Source organism: Convolutriloba macropyga, chromosome 3 (genome assembly GCF_964194025.1).
Source record: "Convolutriloba macropyga chromosome 3, txConMacr16.3, whole genome shotgun sequence".
Classification (NCBI taxonomy): domain Eukaryota; kingdom Metazoa; phylum Xenacoelomorpha; order Acoela; family Convolutidae; genus Convolutriloba; species Convolutriloba macropyga.
Window position 1 is genome coordinate 33,657,730 of NC_134470.1, and position 24,130 is coordinate 33,681,859.

The following is a 24,130-nucleotide window of genomic DNA, read 5'->3' on the forward strand; positions in this document are numbered from 1 at the left end:
GTTCACTTCCAGCTTGTTCAATTGTTCACTTCACGCTATTAACAGCCCGCAGTCTCCGAATTACATCCCACAGCTTGGCAATGGACAGCGGTCCGCTGAGGCCCGTAATCACTAGATTTCTAAAAATTAACGTAATTTTGTTTCTTTGGTGCAATGTAATACATTATTAAATAAAATACTATGCGCAGTCTTGATTGTAATAGTTAGCAATGTATTACAGGATTAGGTCCTCGACTAAGAACGGATATGGACCATACGGACTTCGGTCGCAGACATGGGTTTCAGACCGAACAGACCCAAATTTAGGCAAGGGTCTGACCGAACAGATTTTAGTCAACCTCAATTGGAGGTGAACAGACCCAAGGCCGACACTGAGCTAGAACAAACATACCCAAGACCAACCCTTGGCAAGATCGAACGGACCCAAGACCAAGGCCAGAGCAAAAAGACGCTGGACCGTTCCTGGGCCAGACCGAGCAGACCCAAGACTAACCCTGGGCCAGAATGAACACACTTTGGTTACCCTGGGCAAAACGGCCTTAAACAATTAGAATTATACCGAGAAAATGGTAATTTTTGCGTTTCAAATTTAGCCCCAAAAATCGATCTACACTATTTTGGCTGTGTTTTTATAACCAAAAAACCATCCAGTTCCAGAATCAAAAATTGTTCAGTAATCGCAATTCAGTGTGTGTCTAAAGTTCTACGTTTATGTTTCTAGATGCTAAAGATCGGCTGCTGCTTACAAAAGTGTATTTCAGTCTATTTCAGAGCTCAATTTTTTGTAGAGGACTGGCTACAGTATTGAGTTGAACTTCTGGGCTTTGATCAGTCCAAAAATTTTGTTTGGTGCCGATGAGAGCTTACTCTCTTAATGTTACCTCTCCTAAGAAATTAAAAGACTGAAACATTTATGGGGGTCGCACCACAAAAATTATGCACCAGATCGAATTTTTAGTAGTGGCCAGAGCAAACAGATTGGGCGACCAAAATCAGTTAAGGGCGACCAAAAATACCGAAATCAAGTACGGGCCAGACAGACCAGACAGAAGTCGGGATATGGGCCAGACCGAACAGACGCAATTATTCATCTATGGGTCAGACAAAGCAGGCCGATGACGGGGCTTGGGCCAAACTGAACATACTCAATTCAGGCGTGGGCCAGACTGAACAGATCAAATTCAGGTATGGGCCAGACGGAGCAGCGCGACCGAATATTTGCCCAGACCATGAGCTCGGTCGCACCGGATGGCCTGTCCGCAACGGAGGTCCATCTGGTTTATACCTGTCTTGGGTCGAGGGCTTCATCCTGACATTATTTTTGATAGATTACATGACTATTCAAAATTTCCAACTTGCTTCTATGTCGTCGTTCTTTTACTTCGGCCTAATTTGCGTTCACCTGCCACAAGAATGTCATTTGCTGAATTGTGGTGACCTAGTAAATTCAGACAGTATAGTAAAACTCAGATTTATTTATTTTAGACAAACAGTTATCCAGTGTCAAACCTAAGGATTGAGTTGAGAGTGGGATTTGAGTTATTATTCTTTGCGGAATGTTACCTCAATTTAATAGTGTAGCATCTGAAGTGAAGTTGAATTTACTGGAGACCATAATACAAAAGATGATCAATCATATAACAAGGTCATCCAGAAGGTTGCCTGACGAGCTTTTCAGCTCACAAGCAGGCCACCTTGGCAAGGCTAAAAGGAAAGGAAAAACAGTTTATAGGTGGACTAGTTGAAGATCAGGTCATGTAAGTCTTTGTTGTCAAAAACATAGATTCGAAAGAAATTGGCAAAAAGTGTTTTGAAAGTACTATCATCCATAGCAGATATGTTCTCAGGTATGAGGTGGTTCTCCTTCGCATAGTTATAAGCAAGAACTAGTCTTCTGGATAGTGAAAATTTCATTACTCTACAGTGCCATAGAACAGAAGGGAGAATGCTCCGTAGATGTCTCCTATTGTCAATTTTCTCAATATTCAATAAATCGAGAGGGCTAAATTTTCTGGCAGAATAATTCTTTGAACAAGAATTTCAAGTAAAGATCAAAAACAGTTTCAATTTGGACTTCAATCAATTTTTCTGAGATGGAATCAAATTTTCGCTTGAAAAATATTGCCCTTAATATTCTCTTTTGTAACTTCAATATTTCACTCAAATGATTTTTTGTAGTACTACCATATATTAGAATACCATATTCTATGACTGATTTTGCGTAGGAATTGTAAAAACACAAGAGCTGTTTCTTGGAAAAGAGATTGCGAGCTTTGTATATAATTCCACAGAATGTAGCAAGTTTAGTGCATATTCGTTTTATGTGGTCTGTGAAACTCAATTTATTATCAATTATGATGCCCAAATACTTTCCGACTAATTTCTGCGAAGAAGAACCACCCAGTGCGTTGTAGTGCGCGATACCATTTTTTCCAAAAATCGTCGTATAGCATTTGCTGTTGTTAACAGTTAATGCGTTTTCCGGAAACCATTCGTTTGCCCTTTCGATGTCATCTGCAAGTTGTTTCTGATTCGAGTTTAGCGGACCAGAGGTGTAAATAGTGGTGTCATCTGCAAACAGCACAATCTCACTCTCACGTATAACTTCTGTTAAGTCATTTATATACAGAAGAAAAAGCAAAGGCCCTAAGACTGAGCCCTGTGGGACGCCACAAGTCAGGTTCAAATCTGACTATCTGTTTTTACCATATTGTACTATTTGGATTCTGTTCGTCGAATAGTCTTTGAGTAGGTTGTGAAAAATGCCACGAAATCCCAATCTGTCAAGTTAAATGAGCAATACCTCGTGATTCAGAGTATCGAAAGCTTTTTTCAAATCAACGAAACATGCTTGACTGTTTTGATTTTTATCACAATTATTTCTAAGGTATTCCGTAAATTTGATGAGAGCGTGTATGCAGGAAATTTTTGGCTGAAATTCGAACTGACGATTCGATATAATTTTGAACTTTTTACAAAATGACAACATTCGTTTGAAGAGTAGTTTCTCGAATACTTTACTCATTGAACTCAACTGACTTATAGGTCGGTAGTTACTGGGATCTAGTCGGTAGTTACTGCCGTCTTTGTGCAAAGGTAAAACGCATGCCTTTTTGAAATTATCAGGAAAGATACCCTTGTTCAGGCAATTGTTGAAAATTTCAGTCAAAACCGGGGCAATGACTGTAATTGAAATTTTCAAAATTATGTTACTTATACCATCATGACCAACCGAGGAGGAGTTTTTCAAGTTTTCGATAGTTCTGACTACCTCATCTGTAGTGAATTCGGGAAGAAATATGGTGTGTTATACAAGTTTTGTTTTACAAATCAAAATTGTTTATATTGTAATTCTCGGCTAATTTTGATCCAATGGTTGCGAAGAAAGCATTAAATTGCTCAAAGTCTAACTCAATTTCATTTTTCTTTTCATCTTTACAGAAGTGATTATATGCATCAAATACACATTTTGCTTTACCCTTGAAGTTTGCATATTTATCATAGAAATATCTTTTTGAGTTTCGAATAGACTTTATAAGTCTATTTTTTGCTTTCCGAAGTTCATTCAGATTTCAATAGTAGGAGATTTCAGGTACACTGATCTTGCTTCATCTCTTGATCTTATGTTCTTCTTGACATCTCTGTTGTCCCAGTTTTTTTAAAATTTCCGATTCTTAGTAATCGGTGCAAAGCGGTCAAGGACTTCAATAAATTCATTAGTAATGAAAACAATCTGGTCATTAGGATGTTGAAATGAACTTACTTTTTTCAATTTTTGCTGGAGTACAAACAAATACTTGTAAATCGTTTCTGCTTTTTGCAGTGCGATCAGATTCCTGGTAAAAATTCTGTATCACGATCATGTTTGCGAAATATTTTTTTTGTGTCAATTAGAAAAGAATAATGATCTGATACGTTGCTCTCCAACGTGTGAACATCGGAATCCATAGTTGTGAACATATGATCAATACACGAAGCTGAAGTTGGAGTTACACGTGTAGGAGCATAGTTCCTAATGTGCAGGCCAAAAGATTTCATATACTCAAGGTGGGATGAGGAGGTTCTATTGTTTTTCAAAACATCAACGTTGAAATCGCCGCACACTATAGCACTCAATTTTGAGGAAACAAGGTTCTCAATCACGAAGTCAAATTTCTCCTGGAAAACATCATAGTTCATCGAGGGTGGTCGGTAAACAACTGAAAGTCTTAGAGTTCTTGGGCTCTGGATTGCAATGGTGAGTATTTCAAGTTCGGTTCCATACTTTACTATCTTGTACTCCAGGCTGTCATGAACAAATATTGCGCAGCCACCACCGCGTTGGCTTTTCCGTGTCCTCGAAATAATTGGTCTATAGTTCGGAAGTTTATATAAAGATAGACAGTCAGTGTCTGAGAGCCACGTCTCACAGAGACATAGAGCAATAGGCTGGTTTTCAAAAGTTGCCAAAAAAGGCTGCTAGTTGATCATGATGGCTTCTTATTGATTGGATATTCAAAAAAAGAACAAAACCAGTCTCCAAATTGTCCACAAACCTTTCCTTTGAAACCTTACCGAAATCAATTGTACTCATGAAAAGTAGTAGGATAAAAAAAATTAGTTCCTGTTGTCCAGCAACGCTGCATGTCGACTGAATCGCTTCCGTTAATTTGTGGGGTATTTTTCTCTGCGGCGAATTATTCAAAAGCCCTTTTATGTACTCCAGCATTTGTTCGTCGTCACCCATCATGACTTTCAACTGATCTAGAACAGAAGCATCATGCACAGGACTCTCGGAAATCACACGTTTAACTCCCTTTGGAGTTGACTGTGGTGCCATAGAATATTGCTGCCGAAGTCCAAATGGTGGTAGTTTGAAATTAGGTATCACGTTTGTCTTAAAAGGGTTTTTGGAAATCGTCTTGTTTCTCTCAATAATCAATCCTTTGGCAGCTAGTTCGTCAACATCTTTTTTACTCGCAATAGTATGAAGTTGGACGTTATTATCAAATTTGAGCAGAACTTGAGGCTTAGAATCATTGGATGTAACTCTGAAACCTTGATCCTTCGCATACTCATAGAGTTCTTTATCTATCTTAGTTAACCGTTCGTCCATAAAACAGAATTTTGATTCAAGGGATTCAAAAAATTTCCCAGCAATTTTTCCTTCCTCAACTTCTTGTTTTCAAATCAAAATTATTGAACATAGCTATAATGGGTGGAGGTCGAGAAGGGTCTTTGATCTGCGCCAGTTCGTGACATCCAACCAGATCCTTCACTGCCATGTTGATCCCCAACACCCGATTGACAAAGTAAATAACATCATCGGTAACTGTTTTGTTCGAAACAAGAGGTAAATTTCTGAATATGATACAATCTTTTGATTGGTAACGTTCAACTTCAATAGTTTTTTGTTTCAGGTACTGGACTTCTTTTTGTAAATCAATGATTTGATCATTCTTCTTACATAAATAAGTCTTTCAGAAATAAGTCTTTTACGGCAGGCGAAATACCGTCATCAAGTGTGTTCAAAATAGTTTCGTAGTCCATGTTTAAACAAAACGTGAATTCGAATTCAGTTCAATGCAATAGCGCGCTGAGCAACCGACCGTTTTCTAGCTAGACATTTCTCTTTCTGACATCTCCATACCTTGAGTCGCACTGCCAAAGCTGTATTTGATCACGAAGACTAGAAGCCAGGTGAAAAGGAGAGAGAAATTTTTTTGTCTGCATAAATGAGAAGTAATTTCAGGTTCTGTTTAATCTAGACGAAACCATTTCGAGAAGAGGACCACATTTTTAAGAAGGAAATAAAACAACTTAAATCCCGTGTCTGGAAGGATGATTCTTGATAGTTAAGAGTTACGGAGTATCAACAGTATCCTGTCGACTATCTTTCTGTGAACAGCACTAAATAATATCAGCAGCAATAAACATCTCTGAAAAATAGAGCAAGTTGGTTATAGGGAGTCTAACAAAAGTGTATAAAATTTTAAAAAGTTTTGTAAATCAATAATCACAAAGGTGATATCCACCAAGTTACAGCAAAAATTGGATTAAGACCACGCTGTTATTGGACTAAGATTTCTAATAAATTGAAAAAAAAATCATATTCTTTCTATGTAAAGTGCGAAACTTAGAAAATAGTATGTGGTTGGTCTAGGACAACTTATGGTCGCACGTATGTCTGCAGACCATTGCACATTCAGAACACCCTTTTTATTCCGACCCCTCTAGAGGGGGGAGGAACTATAGACTCATATTGGTTTTTTTGTTCAGTCAATGTTTGCCGATTGATATTTTCATCGTAGAGAGTTTTGAGGGGTATCATTAAAAAGCCCGACCAGCGTAAAATATGGAATGAAGTCTTCTTTTTCAATTTTGTTTTATAGAGCCAGCTATCGAGGTTTAAATTTTTGTGAATATTAGACCAATTTGTTAACATTTTCCGGGATTTTTGTGTAAATTTTTGTCAATTTTGCTAAAATTTGTTAAAATTGTTGACAATAGTGTTGTCAATTTTATTTTTTGAGATTTTTTTTTACTATTTTGATATAATATTTTGGCTAAAAAATAGGCTAAACATTTCAAAAATTCAGCATTTTTCATTAACAATTGCACAAAATAAGCTTCTCTAGTCCACTTTGGTTAAGCTTGCCAGTCACTCAAAGAAGACACCCAAAAACCGCTAACACATTTTTTTTTAAATGCAAAAGGGCAAGTCCTACTTATTGAGCATGCTCTGAAATAAACATTTTGCCGATTTTTGCTAATTTTATTGGATGATTTCATCATTTATTTTGATCAATCATGTGATCATTTTTTTTTTACTTTTTTTGCCTAATAAATTATCTATATCTATAACATTCGAAACAATAAAGTGTTCCTAAGGGAAGAACAGTAATTGCAAGACTAGTTTTGGTCTAATCTTGGACTTTTACAGTCCAAAAGTAAATCGGTTTTTAATCAGTCGGTATTTTAAAAAAGCTTCAATCCTTTTTGTGTTAATTGACGGACAGAACAGTTCAAATCTATGCTCACTGGTGACAGGTTCAAATGGCTTCCTAAGCAGTTTAGAATTAAGTCATCTATTACTCGAAAGCTTATAAATACTTTTATAACTACTTTTTTCTTACTCGCTTTGAAACTTGAAAATATTTGATTTTTAAATAAACAATAACTTATTGAACTTACTACTAATTTTCCTTTAAATTGGTCAACTTGTAGTTTAGTGTCAGCAAAGAAAGAATGCTTCTTTTTTTCCATTGGATTAATATTCAATCCTTTTAGCGGTTCTACATGTTAAATTATGGTTTTCCGGATTCGATGGTACTAGATTTCACAGTTTTTCTATCTTTAGGCATTTGCCGATTTTGCACGGTTTTTTTTCACGTTTTATCACATTATCACATTTTTGACTGTTCACATATCACATTAGTGGCGTTGAAAATATGGAACATATGAACATTTTAAAGCTTTAAGGTTTAGATAATCGTTTTAACCGCCTCAACAGCAATTTCTCAAAGAGCTTAACTGAATTTTTTACTTTTGTCTTTAAATGTCGTTAGCCGATGGCTTCCATGACTTTGAAAACAATTGTTTGCAGAAACAAAAAGAAAACACTTCTTAATTTTGCTTTTTTCTATTCTGTACCTAGTCTCGTTAATTGCAGGTCGCATAGGACAATAATGGCGTCAGAGGAACATAATTTTGTGCAAAATATACTGTTTTGAAGAATTTGTTATGACTTAACTCGCTTCGACACGGGTTTTTCGCAAATACAAAAAAAGTAAAACAATTTTTGATTTTTGTTCTATTTTTGACGTTCTTTTGTAGACTTAAGACATATTATCATTAACTGCTGGTCATAAGAGCTTCTTTTGTACCAATGAACGTGAACGAATCTGTTAAATTAATCCATTTTGTAGCCAATGGCTTTCATGACTTTAAAAATTTTGTTTTCGAAAATTACAAAATTTTTCTTAATTTCGCTTTTTTCTCCTTTTATCGACTTGTTACCTAGGCTTATTAATGAGAGTTGTTCCGTAAAGTTTGCGTTAGAAGAAAGCGCATTGGACATGCTTTGAGGGGCAAGATGTGGCTTTGCGGCTTCGAAAGCGTTTTCCAGCAAGTTTAAGTGGATTTTTAGTTTGTTGTCTATTTGTTGTTCTTTTTCTAACGGCATGATAAAGAGTACAAATTAAGCCCTCCCTTAGAAGCATTTGTGATCATTAATCTATAGGAAAAATTCAGCTGATATCTAATGGTTTTCATTACTCTGAAATCAATTGTTTCTGAAAATATAAGTGAATTCAATTAACATTGCTGTTTTTGTTACTTTTTGTCTGTTTGTAACCAAACTTTATTATAGACTGGTCCCATATCTTGTCTAGTAGAGTACAAGTTAGGTTGTTCAATTTCAGTTTTATCTGACGCCATCTTGTTTTTGTTTTTAAGTTTTTCTTACAAAAAATGGACATATCTTTTTGGATGGAATTAACGTTTGTTGTTGTTTGATTTTGTTGTTCATCGTGACTCGCTTTCCTAATAATTGCTGATCTCACCAATCTAAAGCGGCAATTTTATTCCACTGAGTTGTTTGCGTTGGAGGCGATCTTTCAGTTCACAAACCGTTTTTTTCGGGGGGGTTTTCTATCTGTTCCTCATATGGTAGACAATTATGCCAAAAATGTGGATGAGCGGGGTCGGAACGTTATTTGCAAACGCACATAAGTGATATTCCTTGTCAACTCAATGGCAATTTTTTTGGCACCGTCCGTCAATCAGTGTGGAAGTTTCTTAACTGATACGGGTATTAATCTTGAAAACCTTTCAAGAGTCTTACAAAAGTATTCTTATCTTGCAATAACATGCTAGATTATGCGAACCTGACGCGGATCTAGACAAAAATCAAGTCATAGATGGCACCAAAATATCACGAAGAGCGGTAGCGCTGACAATTGAGTTGAATTGCGTCATTTAATTTTTAAAAAGCGGTAATGCTTCAAACAAATAACCTGAAAAAATAATTCTCTACTATTCTTGACGTGTCAATTATAATGCCTCCTTTCCCCAAAAAAAAATTGGAGCAAAATATCAAGTGAACTTGAAAAGTTAAAACTCATTCCTATCTCGTGATTTTTGTTGTTGTTAATTGTTTCTCCAGTGAAACCGAAAAATTTGTCGAGAAATTTTGACAGGAAAATATCATTTATAAAACTTCGCACTGGGAATAACTTTTATTAGCTTTTATTAGACCTATTGTCAGGTCATTTAACAACTGATCCATAAGGACGCTCATGATCTCGGAGAAAAGATCAGTAAAAAACTGCTGGAGTTCCAAATACATCACGCGAAACAATATAATCATAATTTTTTTTACAATTTTAATTATTTTTTCATATGTTCTGAATTATAAACTATCATTCGTTATAGAAGGCTACATTTAATTATTTTGGATCGCAACTTATATGAATTCAAATTACTGATCGCAGCTCAAACATAAATTGTTCAATCTACGAATTGTTTTGTGGAAACACCAAAAACTAAGCTCAATTTTATTTTACCGTTATTTTTAATCTTGATGGCGCAGTGATTATCACTGTAATATCGCTAAAACAGCCTTAATTTTTTTTAAAATTGTGACTACTGTTTTGAAAACTGACAATTATGATTTTCATATATCGTGATTGAAATGAAGAAGTAGACTGCAATTGAAATCGCATTATTGCTATAAAAACAACTAATAAAAAACAATTTATTGTCACGTAAATTGTTTTGCTCTCATTTCTTTGTTCTATACTCAATTGGACATGCTGACATTGCACCTAAGATATACTATTAACTTCATGTAGTACTATATAATGTGCTTACTTGAAACTGTACCTGAGTTATCATAATGACTTTCTGTTATCAAATCTTATGTTATCAAACGAACATAAAAGAACTTAGTTGATCAAACTCACTTTAGAGACATGAAAGGTACATCAATCTTTCTAAATTTTCTTCTTGCAGTTTGGTCACATGAAATCCAATCAATAACAAACGAAACTGGAAATAGCAGTCTTATTCTGAGCTGCGATGATGGCCAATCAGGGCCAGAGCAGATCCATCTCTCCTACACAGGTTTGTTGGCATTTTTTGTGTTCATGCCATTGCCCATCATGCAACACGAAACTTGTAAAATTTTAGAATATCCTGACATGGAAATCGAGCTAGCTCCTGAAAATTCGATGGACTCAGTAATAAGGACTTTAAATTAAATCGAACTACCGAAAAAATTCTCATAATTAAGTTTCTTTTTTCTGAATTGCCAAGTTAATTACTGTCAATTTTTGACTCAGCATACTGCAATTGAATGACCTTTTGTTCACTTCAGATTTAATTCAGATTTACAAGTGGTTTCTTGAAAACAAATTTTGAGTAAATTGTACTCTTAAAAGGAAACTTTAAGACAATTTTCTCATTCTTATGAAATCATAACAGTACCCGTACCGTACTCCAACTAAAAATCAACACTGGGCAGGTCTAAAAACAATTTCTCATTATTACCGATTCATGCACTGTCTCTGTCATTTTTTTACTTGCCAAGCGTGCGTTAAAACTGATTTTAAAATAGTCAGACTTGCGCTAACTCTGATTTTCATTAAATAGTCAGATTTTTTACAAAACGAAATCAAAACGCATAATATCAAGATGCATTAAAAAAAATGAAAGAATCAGAGCTGATTATTTTTCATTGAAGGCGCAAGCAAGGTAATGTTAGTTTTTCAAGACCAAATTGACTTTGATTTCAAGATTTTGGGGTCAGAACGAAACAAAATCAAGTGCGAATCAAGTATGATGTGACTAATAGAATTGATACTGTAACGAATCACTGCTGATTTTTTGGAAAGAATTGAGTTATAAATGCCCAGTACTTGGCCTTCGGTACGGGTAGAAGGTGAATTGAATCTAAATCTTGCCACATAGGGGACAACTAAAATGGAGACAAAAAGCTTTTGGTTGAGTTTTCATTATTATTTTTATTAATATATTTATTATTATTACAAATGTTATAATTTTATTTTATTTATGTTTCGATTTTTATTAGAGTTATTATTACTATTATTAATATTATCATTATTTTTATTATTAATATAAAATTATTAATATTATTTTAATTATTATTTCTGTTATTAATATTATTATTATTGTTACTATTTTTTTATTAATAATATTATTATTAGGATTACTGTTATTAATATAATTATTATTATTCTTTTTATTATTATTATTATTATTATTATTATTATAAATAAGAATACTTTATAATCATTATTGTTACTAATATTATTATTATTATTATTATTATTATTATTATTATTATTATTATTATTATTATTATTATTATTATTATTATTATTATTATTATTAATATTATTATAATTATTATTATTATTATTATTATTATTATTCTTATTGTTATTATTATTATTACTACTATTATTATTATAATTACTATTATTATTATTATTATTATTATTATTATTATTATTATTATTATTATTATTATTATTATTATTATTATTATTATTATTATTATTATTATTATTATTATTATCTTTAATATTTTTGTTATTATTATTATCTTTAATATTTTTGTTATTATTATTTTTAATATTATTATTATTATTATTATTATTTCTTTTTATTATTTTTATTGTTATTATTAATATTATTATAATATCTTTTCTATTATTATTACTATTATTATTATTATTAATTTATTATTAATATTTTTAAAAAATGCAAAGTATCTACATTCAAGACCACCACCATTTTCCGGGAGAGCTATTTCAATTATCCTTATTAAATGTGTCGCTAGTTTTGTTATTAATTAAGAAATTACTTGAATGTCAAACGTCATTTCGCCACATCTGTAAGATGTAGAAAAGTGTGCCAAGTGGGAGTAATTATCTTGGGGTAAAGCCCCGCTATTTTCTATATTAAAAGGTTTTTTATCTGAATTCTGATCATGATTTATCTGAATTCTTCTCGTTCCTTACTATTGTTTCTGAAGATTTCCTGCAATCAATGTATTGTTTGTCAATTGAAAATTTTCACTCCAAATTCTGGCAACCAATGTGGGTCGAGCTAAAGTCAACTATCAACATTGGGTCGAGCTAAAGTCCTGCATCAAAATTTGGTAGAGCAAAAGTTCAGCATCAAGTTTGGATCAAGCTAATAATCAGCAGCAAATACTTTAGGTCGAACTAAAGTCGAGATTTGATCTAAACTTGAGCTAAAGTCCTTTCGTCGACTCTTTGAGTCGAGCAGGATCATTTCATACCACTTTTTGGCCGAGGATGATCTTTTAATAAATCGAGTTCTAAACCTGGGCTCAAATTATTCAATTTGCGTACCTTAGCGGCTATTCTATAGAAATTTTCTCAAGCGATAAAAACCCATTTATTGCCTTTCAAGAGGCCTATCTGATTTGCTCAAGAAAACAAGAAACCATTTTCGGATTTTTTAAATCGATGAGTTCTAGATATTCTACAACTCAGTATAGAGGTAGAACATTTTAGAGATTTTGTGCAAAAGATTTTGTCTCTTCAGCGTTTGATGACCTCTAGTGTTTTTGCCCAGTAAAACTGGACACTAAAAGTTTTTAACGCTCTAAAGTTGTTTTGAATGTTTCTTGTTCGCAACACAGTTTGCATCGTAACAAATAATATTGCGCAAGCTATTGTTTAACTGCAGTTGGGATCTTCTCAAGTTCATAATTATGGAATCAGCAACATCTTGTGAAAGCGGCGACAAATTGACTAATTTGAACTACTGAAAATATTTTTGAAAACAAATATTGTGCACGTATTTTTACATAAGTAACTTTAAAACAGAGCCTGAGTTGTAATCGTGAACCATAAAATATAAAACGAATAAACCGATTTCAGGGCCGAAACTGAATAGATCTAATCATTTTTTAGGAGACATTTCTTCAATGTTTGTGACTTGGACTGGACGGCATTGTGAGGGAGGATCTTCTGGTAAGGTAGAGTTTCACCGTCTAGGTGATAACAGGACCACTGTGCATGTTGTGAATCCAGTGCCTGTTTTACATACGAAAGAAAATTCATCGGAAGCACGAAAGACGTTTGTCTTCAGAGCACAGCTGACGAATTTGGAACCGAATACCACTTATGGTAAAGTTTAAAACAGTTGTTTGAATGATTACATTCAGTAATATGTCTGATTTTTTTGACAGCTTATACGGTCGAGACGCCAGGCAATGGGGAGTATTTGCACCGGAGTGGAAAGATGAATTTCACAACCTTCCACAACAATACAAACTCATCACCCACAGTTTGTGTCTTGGGGGACATTGGTGTGAAGTACAATGCGTCTGTTCCCACACTAATCAAAATGGCAGAGGAGAAAGAGTTTGACATGGTCATTCACCTGGGCGATATTGCTTACGAGCTAAAAGGGCTCTTTTCTCTTATTGAACGCTAAATTGAAATTTAAGCTGCAACATTCTGCTGGAAAATTGACATTCAGCTAGAAAAGCACATACCGCTAAATTGGCTTCAGTAAATACCTGTGATCTTTTAAGTGGTCCAAAGGGAGAGAAAAATGGAATAAAAATTGATCCATTTTTCCATGTCGAACTCATTTTCACTTCGCCGAAACGTATCTTAAATTAAGTCAGAACATTTCGGTGCTTTTCATATAAGTCAAGATTAAGGAGGAAAGTGTTTTTGTAGCTGTGCCAATTATATATATATATATATATATATATATATATATATATATATATATACTGAAAAAGAGCTCTTTTTTCATAGACGACTTTGGTCGGAAAGGGGACCAGTTTATGGACATGATTCAACCAATAGCAACAAAATTACCCTACAATTTTGTTGCCGGAAATCACGAACATTTCAACAACTTCAGCGAATTCACAGGTCGTTTTTCATCACCTGGCCCGAATCGATTCTTCCACAGCTACGACGTTGGACCAATTCATTTCGTGGTTTACACAACTACATTCTATATTTACGACCAGTATGGAACACATCAGATGCAGGTAAATTTCTAATTGTTCCGACCCCACTTGTTGGGGGGGGACAATATTCTCAATTGGGTTTTTGTTCAGTCAATTTCGGACGATCGAGATATGTGAGTGGTATCACTAGATCGTTGGTTTTCATCGCTTTTACTTCGCCACAACCGATCCCCGAGTCGAGGAAAGATCGGAAAAATATCTAGGATAAGCGGTGAAAAGTGTTTTTTTCACCGCGAATCTCGTACATGACTTTGCGGTGAAATGCGGTGAAATTATGTAATTTCACCGCTATAGTTAGCGTAGAACTTCCAAAAGTCACCGCATTTCACCGCGCTTACAAGGGTTCGAATCTCTCACCTCCTGCATGTCATGCACTTCTCCTTCCACTGCGCAATCTCTCACTAACTTCTATTATTTTTATTTTGAAAATAAATCAAATTTACTCTACTTTCTGTAAAACATTCGCAGTGAATTTTTGTAAGATTTGCGATTTTAGCGGTGAAATTACATATTTTAGCCGTGAAATGTGGTGATTTTTGTAAGTTCACAGCTTACTCTAGTGGTGAACTTACAAAAATTCAATGCTTCGAAAAAGTGTCAAAAAGATGTAAGATTAAAGGATATATTTTTTTTGGGGGGGGGGGGGGGGCTTAAACCTTACAATTCCTCCTTTACTCCCCATTAGTTTCACCCACTGCTAATCTCACACAATTTCAACACCTTCTTCCGAGCGGTGAATTTATTTAAGTTCACCACTAGGTTGAGCGGTGAATTTATGTATTTTCATTGCAATCATCGCTTATCTCACATAATATGGACACTTTTTTCAGAGCGCTGAATTTAAGTAAAATCACCGCTAAAATCAGCGGTGAAATTATGTAATTTCACCGCTACCAGGCGATAAAGTATTTTTCACCGCAATCAACACCTCATTTATGTAAATTCACCGCATCCAATGCTTATCTTAAAATAATTACCGCATTCGCTGCTTATCTTACATAATTTGCGTTTAATGGCGGTGACACCTCGACCCGGGTCAAGGACCTTACCTTTTCATCATTATTTAAAAACAAGAGTCGTCAGTTTTTTGTCGGAAAAGTAGCTGTTAATTTTTACAAAAGTATGTTAGCTTTTTCAAATTTTACGGGTTCTAGTTAACCCTGAAGCAATATCGAAGCTTTTTTGTCCGCTGATGGTTTTCTTAAAAAAAACAATTTTGCAGTTGTTTCTAGATTTTTTGGTTGTTTGATACATTTTTCTGCTTATATTTTTTTACGGACAACTGACATCTGTCCTGGTGTTTTCTTGTGAATTTCTGGCCAAGTACAGTAATTGTCTGTCGTTTGTTTTCCGGCTGACTATGTGCTGCCTTCTGAAATGGTCTTGAAGCAAATAATGATTTTTTTACTTTGACTTCAAAAATTTCATTTAATTATTGTAGTATTTGTCCATTTGTTTTCGTTGCTTGTTAGTGAGTCCAAAAAAATTTTTGCTGACTCTGACAAAAAGTAATTTCAATTTTTTTTTAAATTTTGCCCATTTTTTTCTTTTATTGTACTGCTAGGTGTCAACACCCGGAAGTTTTCGTCAAGGTCTATATAAAACTGCGTGATTTGTCTTTTTTTAATAGGTTATTGTATTGATTACTTTGAAACTATTTTTCTTAGTAAAAAATCTTTGTAAATTATTCAGTTTTGAATTGAGATTTTTTCTGCAGGTTTGCTTAGTTACGAGGATTGAAGGATCTGAAAGCTTGCATTAGTGGCGTAAATCGTTGGTTGGAAACCGTAGCGTAAGAATTCAATGACGCGACACAAATTTTGAAAAAAAATTAAGTGATTTATGACCCTTATGATCCTTTTATATTCTTGCCCTTCAATCTCATTTATTTAAGCTTTCATGGGTCAAAAATTAGGAGTTTTTTGAATTCCTAATTCATCTTTTTAGGTGAAAGCTTATCACTAAAAAACGCCATTCAGATTTGAAAAAAGTTGAGTTTTTGTCTAAAATCGATTTTTCACTCATTTGGATTTTGGTTGAATTTGGTTTCTTACTTTGGACTTATCAATTATTTGGTTTGCTGACCGGTCCGTTATGTGCCGTTGCATGTAAGCTGACAGGAATTTCATGTGCCATTGCATGTATGCAAGCCTCTCAAAAGTTTCAAATGATGCGGGTGAACCATTTGTCAAAAGATTTCGAAACCTATTTCGAACTCTGTTCATTTTTTTAGTAGATATCAGAGTGTGTAATAGGTACAAATTTTTGATATCGGTAATTGATATAACCAACTATTGTTGTCGGGGAAGAAAAAGAACGATTAAATCTGTAATCATTGTTATGAATTGTTTCGTTGAATGAAAGGGGTAAAATGAAAAAAATTGTCCACTTTAATTCGAAGGTGTAAACGTAAAGCCCTAAAGCAAAAGTATTGCTATGTTGATTTTCATTTTGTGTTTAGCCATTTGGCTGTTTAACTTAAGGGTTAAAAAATGTGAAAGCCAATATCAGAAACCATCTACAGTTCGGAAAATAGTAAGGATTAAAATAAAAATTGAGCCATGATTAAGTTTCTAATTAATTTCAATTTGTTATCATTTACTAAATTGTCGTGGTCGATAACACGGGTCAAAGAATTCAATAAGTTGAATTTTAAATTAAAATTTGATCTGAAAATATACAAAAATTAGCTCGTATTTATAGTAGTTATCTATGCGAAAATATACAGAGAAAAATTAGATTAGCTAAAAATATTTTACATGATTGGCATGTGAAAGGATCTTAACTCCGAATCCCGGAGGTGATTTTCTATTTTCATCATTATGTCATGAGAATCATATATGGCTTAGGTACAATCAAGTTCATTAGTTGGAGGTCAGTTGATGTTAGAATCGGGTTTCTGTGGGTGAGAGAATTTACTTCTGACATCTGATTGATAGGTCAATAAGATATTGATAGCGCCAAAACAAAATTAGAATTGAGTTTAGTTTTGTGGCCATTACTTATCGACATAGTATCAAAGTTCGTCAGGTAAGTTCTTCTTTTGTTCTTTGAAACTTTCATAAAGAAAACTTTATTGATGTTTCTTGATGTTTCTTTGAAACCATCACATCCTCCCTCCTTTTTTAAGCAAGTTTGTGGGTATGGGTTCTCCAAATTGGTCGGGTTGTTTTCTATTTCTTGTTGAAGTTCGTGAAGGCTCTGATGGTCCGGGTTGTTGGTGCTCTGCAGATGGTGTGGCTGCAGAAGCTTCATCTTGATGTGAAGGTCCCACATCTGTGTTCTGAAGTTGTGGTTGAGATTGAGATATGGCCTCATCCACTGCTGGTTCAGTTTTCACATTGTCCTCTTCTAGTCTTGCAATTTGGTTGTCGCTCACTAGAATAGTCCGTGTTGAGTTTTCAGGCTGTATGAAAGATGTGTTCAAGCCCTTCCTGATGATGAAGGTAGCAGGAACTGTCTTTGTGTTTTCGTTGGCCTTGAATAGAATGGGTTCGCACAAGTCGAAATCTGCAATTGCTGGTAATCTCACTCTGCGTCCCAACAGGAGTTCAACTGGAGTTTTGCTCCTCGTCTTTGAAGTGTTGCGATGTGTCATCAGTGCTCTTTGTAGGAATGCTCCGAATGACACATTAAGATTTGGACTCCATGCTTGAAGTGCCCGCTTCACTGTTTGAACTGCTCTTTCAGCTAGTCCATTAGCTCTTGGATGATAGACGGGTGATTCCATTTTCTTGATTCCCAGTGATTCACACCACTGTTTAAGGTCACCACTTACAAATTCAGGACCATTGTCAGATACTAAAATTTTTGGTATTCCGAATCTTGCAAAGAATTGACTAAGATATACTTTAACCGTTTCTGATGTTCTATTTCCCGCGTCGAAAGCTTCTATCCAGCCAGAACCCGCGTCAACAACTACTTATATATTGCCTTGGTCCTTAACATAACCCCAGTCCATGTGGAGCCGTTCCCAGACGTCGGCTTCTGGCCACGTAGAGACTGTTTTTCCCAGGCTAGGCCTGTTAATTTGACAATTCTTACATTTACTAACAAAGTGTTGAACGTCTTGGGTAATGCCAGGCCACCATGCTATCATTCTGACTGATGCCTCAGTTGCATTTTTCCCAGGATGTGTCTCATGCGCTTTTGCCAAAACCAAGTGTCGTAGTTTGGGTGGAATGAAAGGAACAACACCTCTGAAGATGATTCCATTGTGTATAGTCAGTGCATCTTTCTGTTGTTCAAATCCTTTTTCCGCTTTTGAACATTGTTTCCAATTGCCGCTTTTGATTCGTTTCATTACGTCCTGGAAGAGTCTGTTTGTGCCAAGTTCAGTTTTGATTTCTGCTTGGGTCACCAAATCACTCTGAGAGAAGTAGATGTTGTTGATTGCGAAGCACACTCGATCATTGTCGGATTCGTCTTCGTCGAAATCCATTCTACTCAAAGCATCTGCATGGGGTATCTGCTCCCCTGGCGTGTACTTCAACTCATAGTCGAAACCCATTAGAGCTATTGCCCATCTTGTGATTCTCGCTGATGCTGTCTTCGGGATCTCCTCATCTGGTGCGAAGAGATATTTGAGTGGTTTGTGGTCAGTCTGTAAAGTAAATCGTCTTCCAAGAAGGAATTGCTTCAATCTTGTGACCACAAACACAATTGCCAGTGCCTCCCGCTCTATGTTCGAGTAGTTTTGCTCCGCTGAAGTCAGTTTTCTCGATACATATATGATTGTATGTCCTTCTTGCGAAAGAACCCCGCCAATGGCTTTTTCAGAGGCGTCTGTAGTAACTGTTGCTTCTTTTTGTAAACTATATGGCTGTACAAGTGGGTTAGCACTTAATTCATTTTTTATGTCTTCAAAAGCTTTTTGTTGCATTTTGTTGCCCCATGAGAAATCGCTACTTCTCATGTTATTTAAGGGTAGCATTTTTGTTGCAAAATCAGGAATCATTCTTCCGTAGAAATTAGCTAGCCCAACAAACGATTCGAGTTGTTTGTTGTTAGTTGGTGCTTTTGCATTTTTTATTTTTTCAACATGTTTGGGATCTGGTGCTATTCCCTCCTCTGAAATGGAGTATCCCAAAAAGCTAACGCTATCGACTAGTTTTGAGTTAGATTTTTTCTCATTAATCGTAAAATTTTTCTCACGTAGTCGACTCTTGACAGCAAGCATTCTCTTGTCGAACTGCTCCTTGGTAGTTCCATACACCAACACGTCATCTTGAAAGATCACAACACCTTTGATTCCTTTGAGTGTTGATTCGATGCAATTCTGGAAGATTGAAGAAGAGTTTTTCAATCCCTGAGGTAATCGGCACATCTTGAACAGTCCCTGAGATGTGTTGATTGTGCATATATCTTTTGCTTCTTCGTCAAGTTCAATTTGATAGTAGGCATCTGAGAGGTCAATTTTGCCAAAGTATGGGGCCCCATGTAGGTTGTGGAAGATCGTCTCCATGTCTGGTATTGGGTAGTCCTCATCCATTACCTTGCCATTGATATTCACTTTTAAGTCCACGCAAAGTCTCAGTTCTCCACTCTTCTTTCTCTGCCACACCACTGGAGATGCATTAGTGACTCCTCCTGGCTGTACCGGTACAAGGATGCCCTGTCTGACCATTTGTTCCAGCTTCTCTGTGACCTTGTCTTGAAGAGGTAGAGGTATTTTTCTGGCTTTGCAGAACATTGGCTGTGTTCCTGATATCAGCTTCACATGAGCTTTGTAACCTTTCACAGCAGGTAGGTGCTCGGCTGTGATATTGTTCACGCCATGCTTGGGTAGAATGTCTGTACCAAGTAGTCCAAATTCTTTGTCAGACTGCACAACTGCTAGTTGTTTTTGTGCGAGCCTGCTTCCGTTCCACTCAACGTCACAAGTAAGTGATCCCAGAAGCGTTAATTGATGACCATCATAAGCTTCGAGATGTCTTATCTTACCATCCAACTGAGGTTTACCAAGCTCAGCCCATATTTTTGATGATATCACTGTGCTATCTGCACCTGTGTCTACCTGCATTTTTATTTTGCAGTTATTTATTGAGATATATTCCCATGTCACAGACATGCTAAAGATTTGTTCTTTAGTATAAAACATTCCCATCTCCGATGCTGGAGATGCTTGCTCTGAAGGAACGTTTTCTTCTTCGCAAAAGTTATTCTGTTTATTGTACTTACCTGAATTTGGTTGGGGTTTGCTTCTACACATTTTTGAGAAGTGTCCCACCTTTTCACAGGTGTTGCATTTTTTACTTAGCGCTGGACAGGGTCTACTAGAGTTTGGCTTACCTCCACACCTAGTGCATATGTTGTTGCTTTTATTAGCCGTAAATTTTTCATTTGGTTTTCGAAAGGTCTTTTTGAAGTTGAACCCAACTTCTTCTTTCACAGTAAAGGGCTTATTACCTGATGAAGAACTTGCAAAAGCCATTGCTTGACTTCTGAACTGTAAGTTCTCGGTCATTTCAGTAACCGAAATTGCTGGTTTTGCATTAATACCGTCTAGTAGCCTAAGTTTTGCTTCAGGGTCCCTCAAACCTGAGATAAACTTTATTTTTGCCAACTCCTCTTCGGGGTTGGCCGCTGTTTTTAGTTTTTCGAAGTCACAATAGCGTGCTTCTTCTCTAAGACGTGCTAGGAAGTCGTCGTCTGACTCCCCTACACCTTGTATTACGGACAGAAATTTAGCCCTTTCTGCCGTTACTACTCTCTCTTTAGGAGAAATATAATTTTGTATCACCAATCTGATGTCTTTATACGGAGTGTCTATCAAATTCCTAGGACTTATTAGGCTCCTAAGTTTAATAATTGCATCTTGCCCGCACATACTAAGGAAGAGATTGGTTACCTGTAGGTCTTGTACAGTACCATCGGAGTTGACTTTGTCCTCTTTCTTCTCTGCGCGACATTTCGCCACAAATACATAATCCACGCAGTAGCTGATTCTGCATTCTGTAGATCCAAAATTTGTCTGTCTGTAGCTGGTCTGGACACCATTGTCGTGGTCGATAACACGGGTCAAAGAATTCAATAAGTTGAATTTTAAATTAAAATTTGATCTGAAAATATACAAAAATTAGCTCGTATTTATAGTAGTTATCTATGCGAAAATATACAGAGAAAATTTAGATTAGCTAAAAATATTTTACATGATTGGCATGTGAAAGGATCTTAACTCCGAATCCCGGAGGTGATTTTCTATTTTCATCATTATTTCATGAGAATCATATATGGCTTAGGTACAATCAAGTTCATTAGTTGGAGGTCAGTTGATGTTAGAATCGGGTTTCTGTGGGTGAGAGAATTTACTTCTGACATCTGATTGATAGGTCAATAAGATATTGACAGCGCCAAAACAAAATTAGAATTGAGTTTAGTTTTGTGGCCATTACTTATCGACATAGTATCAAAGTTCGTCAGGTAAGTTCTTCTTTTGTTCTTTGAAACTTTCATAAAGAAAACTTCTAAGTTTCTTGATGTTTCTTTGAAACCATCACATAAATTTTGTCAGTAAATTTGGGAGATTTACGCGTTTTCCGGTTAAAACGCTTAGCAATTTGTCTAAAGCCTAATAGAAACTACAAAAAAAACCTGTCGGTAGTTTTTTTGCGTGTTTTTTGTGATTAAATGCATTTTTTTTTCAGAGCTAATTCTGAAATGCCCTTTGAGTTTTCATCTGATTCAGAAGCTTTTTCCCTCAACATTAGTGCTTTTACAAGAGATCATTATCTTGCAAGAATGTTTCAAGATAATCTTGTAGGTGAGGATCTTGTAGGTATAGTATATTTTCTTTTGCTAGATTGTATGAAGAATGCTTTCGACTTTTATGAATTCGTCGATTTCTGTTCTGATTTATGTCATAGGAAGAATAAACTTGTACATTTCAGTCTCAATATAACTGGCTTGCCCAAGATTTAGCACAAGCCAACGCTCCATCAAACATCAGTCAGACCCTGGATTATTGCCCTGGGTCATCGACCAATGTATTGCAGCAACTTCAACGATAGCGACTGCAGCGTGGACAACTTCATTAGAGCTGGCTATAAAAATCAGCATCATAAACTCGAAGACCTATTCTACCAAAATGGAGTTGATGTCTTGTTTTTTGGACACAAACATAACTACGAAAGGTCATACCCTGTTTACAATCACCAAGTTGAAAAGGTTCCAGACACCACAAATTACAAAGATCCAAAATACCCTGTTCATATTATCTCAGGCAGTGCTGGAATGAAGCATAAGAGACCGTTCAGTGACCCAAAACCAGAATGGACTGCCGTCAGATCTCATGACATCTCATTCACACTGTTGAAAGTAGTCGACCTCCACAAGCTAGAGGTCAAACAATATTCTGTAGACAAAAACGTTACCTTGGATTCATTTGTGATAACCAAAACAAACTCTGCTCAAGAAAGTGTTGGAACGAATAGTGAAAATGAATGACAAAACGGTGCATAGACTAGGACTAAAAACAGACTATAATTACGAGCAACATTATTATCTAAAAACAGGACATCATGAAGCAGAATATACAATCCTTTTCATATAATTTGCAAACAAAATATCATTCGTTTTACGTGCTTTGAATGGATTACGTGATTTGAATGATTATAGCTCTAGAGTAGATCATTGCTTTAACGGACACTTCAGTTTGAAAAATTGCACAATTTCATCTAAATCTAGCATAAATTGTAAAATATCCGGCGCAATAACAACGTTTTCGCATTTAAAAACTGCAGAACAATTCAAAGAATTCTCGTCAAAAAAATTCAGATAACATACCAGTTCGAAAAACTGATCTGTTTTCTACAAATTTAAGAGCTTATAAATAAACATATCTCGTGAAGAAGTTTTAAAAAGTTAGCAAATTTTTGATGCGCTAATTTTGGTTTTTTCAGCCTTGACCTTTTCCTAAACGACAAGACATAGCCGTAAGAAAATCGGAAACGACCAGAAGTCTTTTCACAAAAGTGACAACTAACACTGCTTAAACCTTACCCGTAAAACTATTTTTGTTCCGACCCCCACTTTAGTGGGGAGGAAGGAACTATATACTCAAATGGGTTTTTTTGTTCAGTCAATTTTGGCCGATCGATATAAACATCGTAGAGAGTTGTGAATGGTATCATTAGACAGCTAGTCCAGCGTAGAATGCGGAATTAAAATCATTTTTTCATTTTTCGATTTTTATAGGGATTTATCGAGGTTTAAAGTTTTGTGAATAATTGCTGTTTTTATTCACAATTTGTATTTTTGACCAAATTTTTGTCAATTTTGCTAAAATATTGTAAAAATTGTTAACTGTACTGTTATTTGTTTCATCTCTAAAGATAGAAGAGGGTTGCTGAGTTGTTCGATCCGAGTTTTTTGGCTAGAATTTATGCTAAACTTTTCAGAAATCAGACTTTTTTCAAGAAAATTAGGACCACATTTGCTTTTTTTTAGCAAACTTGCTTTCAATTTGCTAAAGCTGCGGTCGAATCCTTGGTAAGCTGACAAAGGAGCTAGTTGTAATTCAGCTGGCTTTAGGAGACTTCGGGGTCATAATTTGCAAGTGTTTTTTCAAATTTAAACTCGTTAATTACAAAAAAAGCATTATTTATTTTTTGACATACTGAAAATGTTGTTTAAAAATTGATCTATTTCGCAATCATTTGAGCAATTGAATGTTTTGTTAGACGCGAAGCAATATCTGGGTTGATCTTGATCTCACCGTGGATGCCTAAGATGAAAATTTTTTAGATTTAAATGGGGCGCGACCTTTCTTTCAAAGCATTTTCGCTATGTAAGTGTTTTTTATGTAAATTACTGACACGAATCTCAAATCAGGGATCAATTAATGAGAAATACTATTTGTAAAAAGTTGTCCAACGAAATTCTAATATGGCTTCAGAGTTAAGCTCATGGTTTTTATGGCTTTAACTAGTTGTTTTTGGAAAAATTTCATAGACTTCTTGAGTTTTGCTTTCTTTTGTAATACTTTTTGTAGCCCAACGACTTAGTATCCCCAATTAAAGCTGCAGTTTTCTTTTTATAGTTATGAAAGAATCTAGACAATTTTTTCAGTTGTTATTTAATGTCTCTTATGACTTTGAATAT

At 35.3% G+C, this 24,130-nt stretch overlaps 1 pseudogene; it reads left to right on the forward strand.

Annotated features, from left to right (window-relative positions):
* The first annotated feature begins 1,093 nt into the window (after positions 1–1,093).
* LOC142336615 (acid phosphatase type 7-like) lies at positions 1,094–22,758 on the forward strand (annotated as a pseudogene).
* Positions 22,759–24,130: the final 1,372 nt, after the last annotated feature.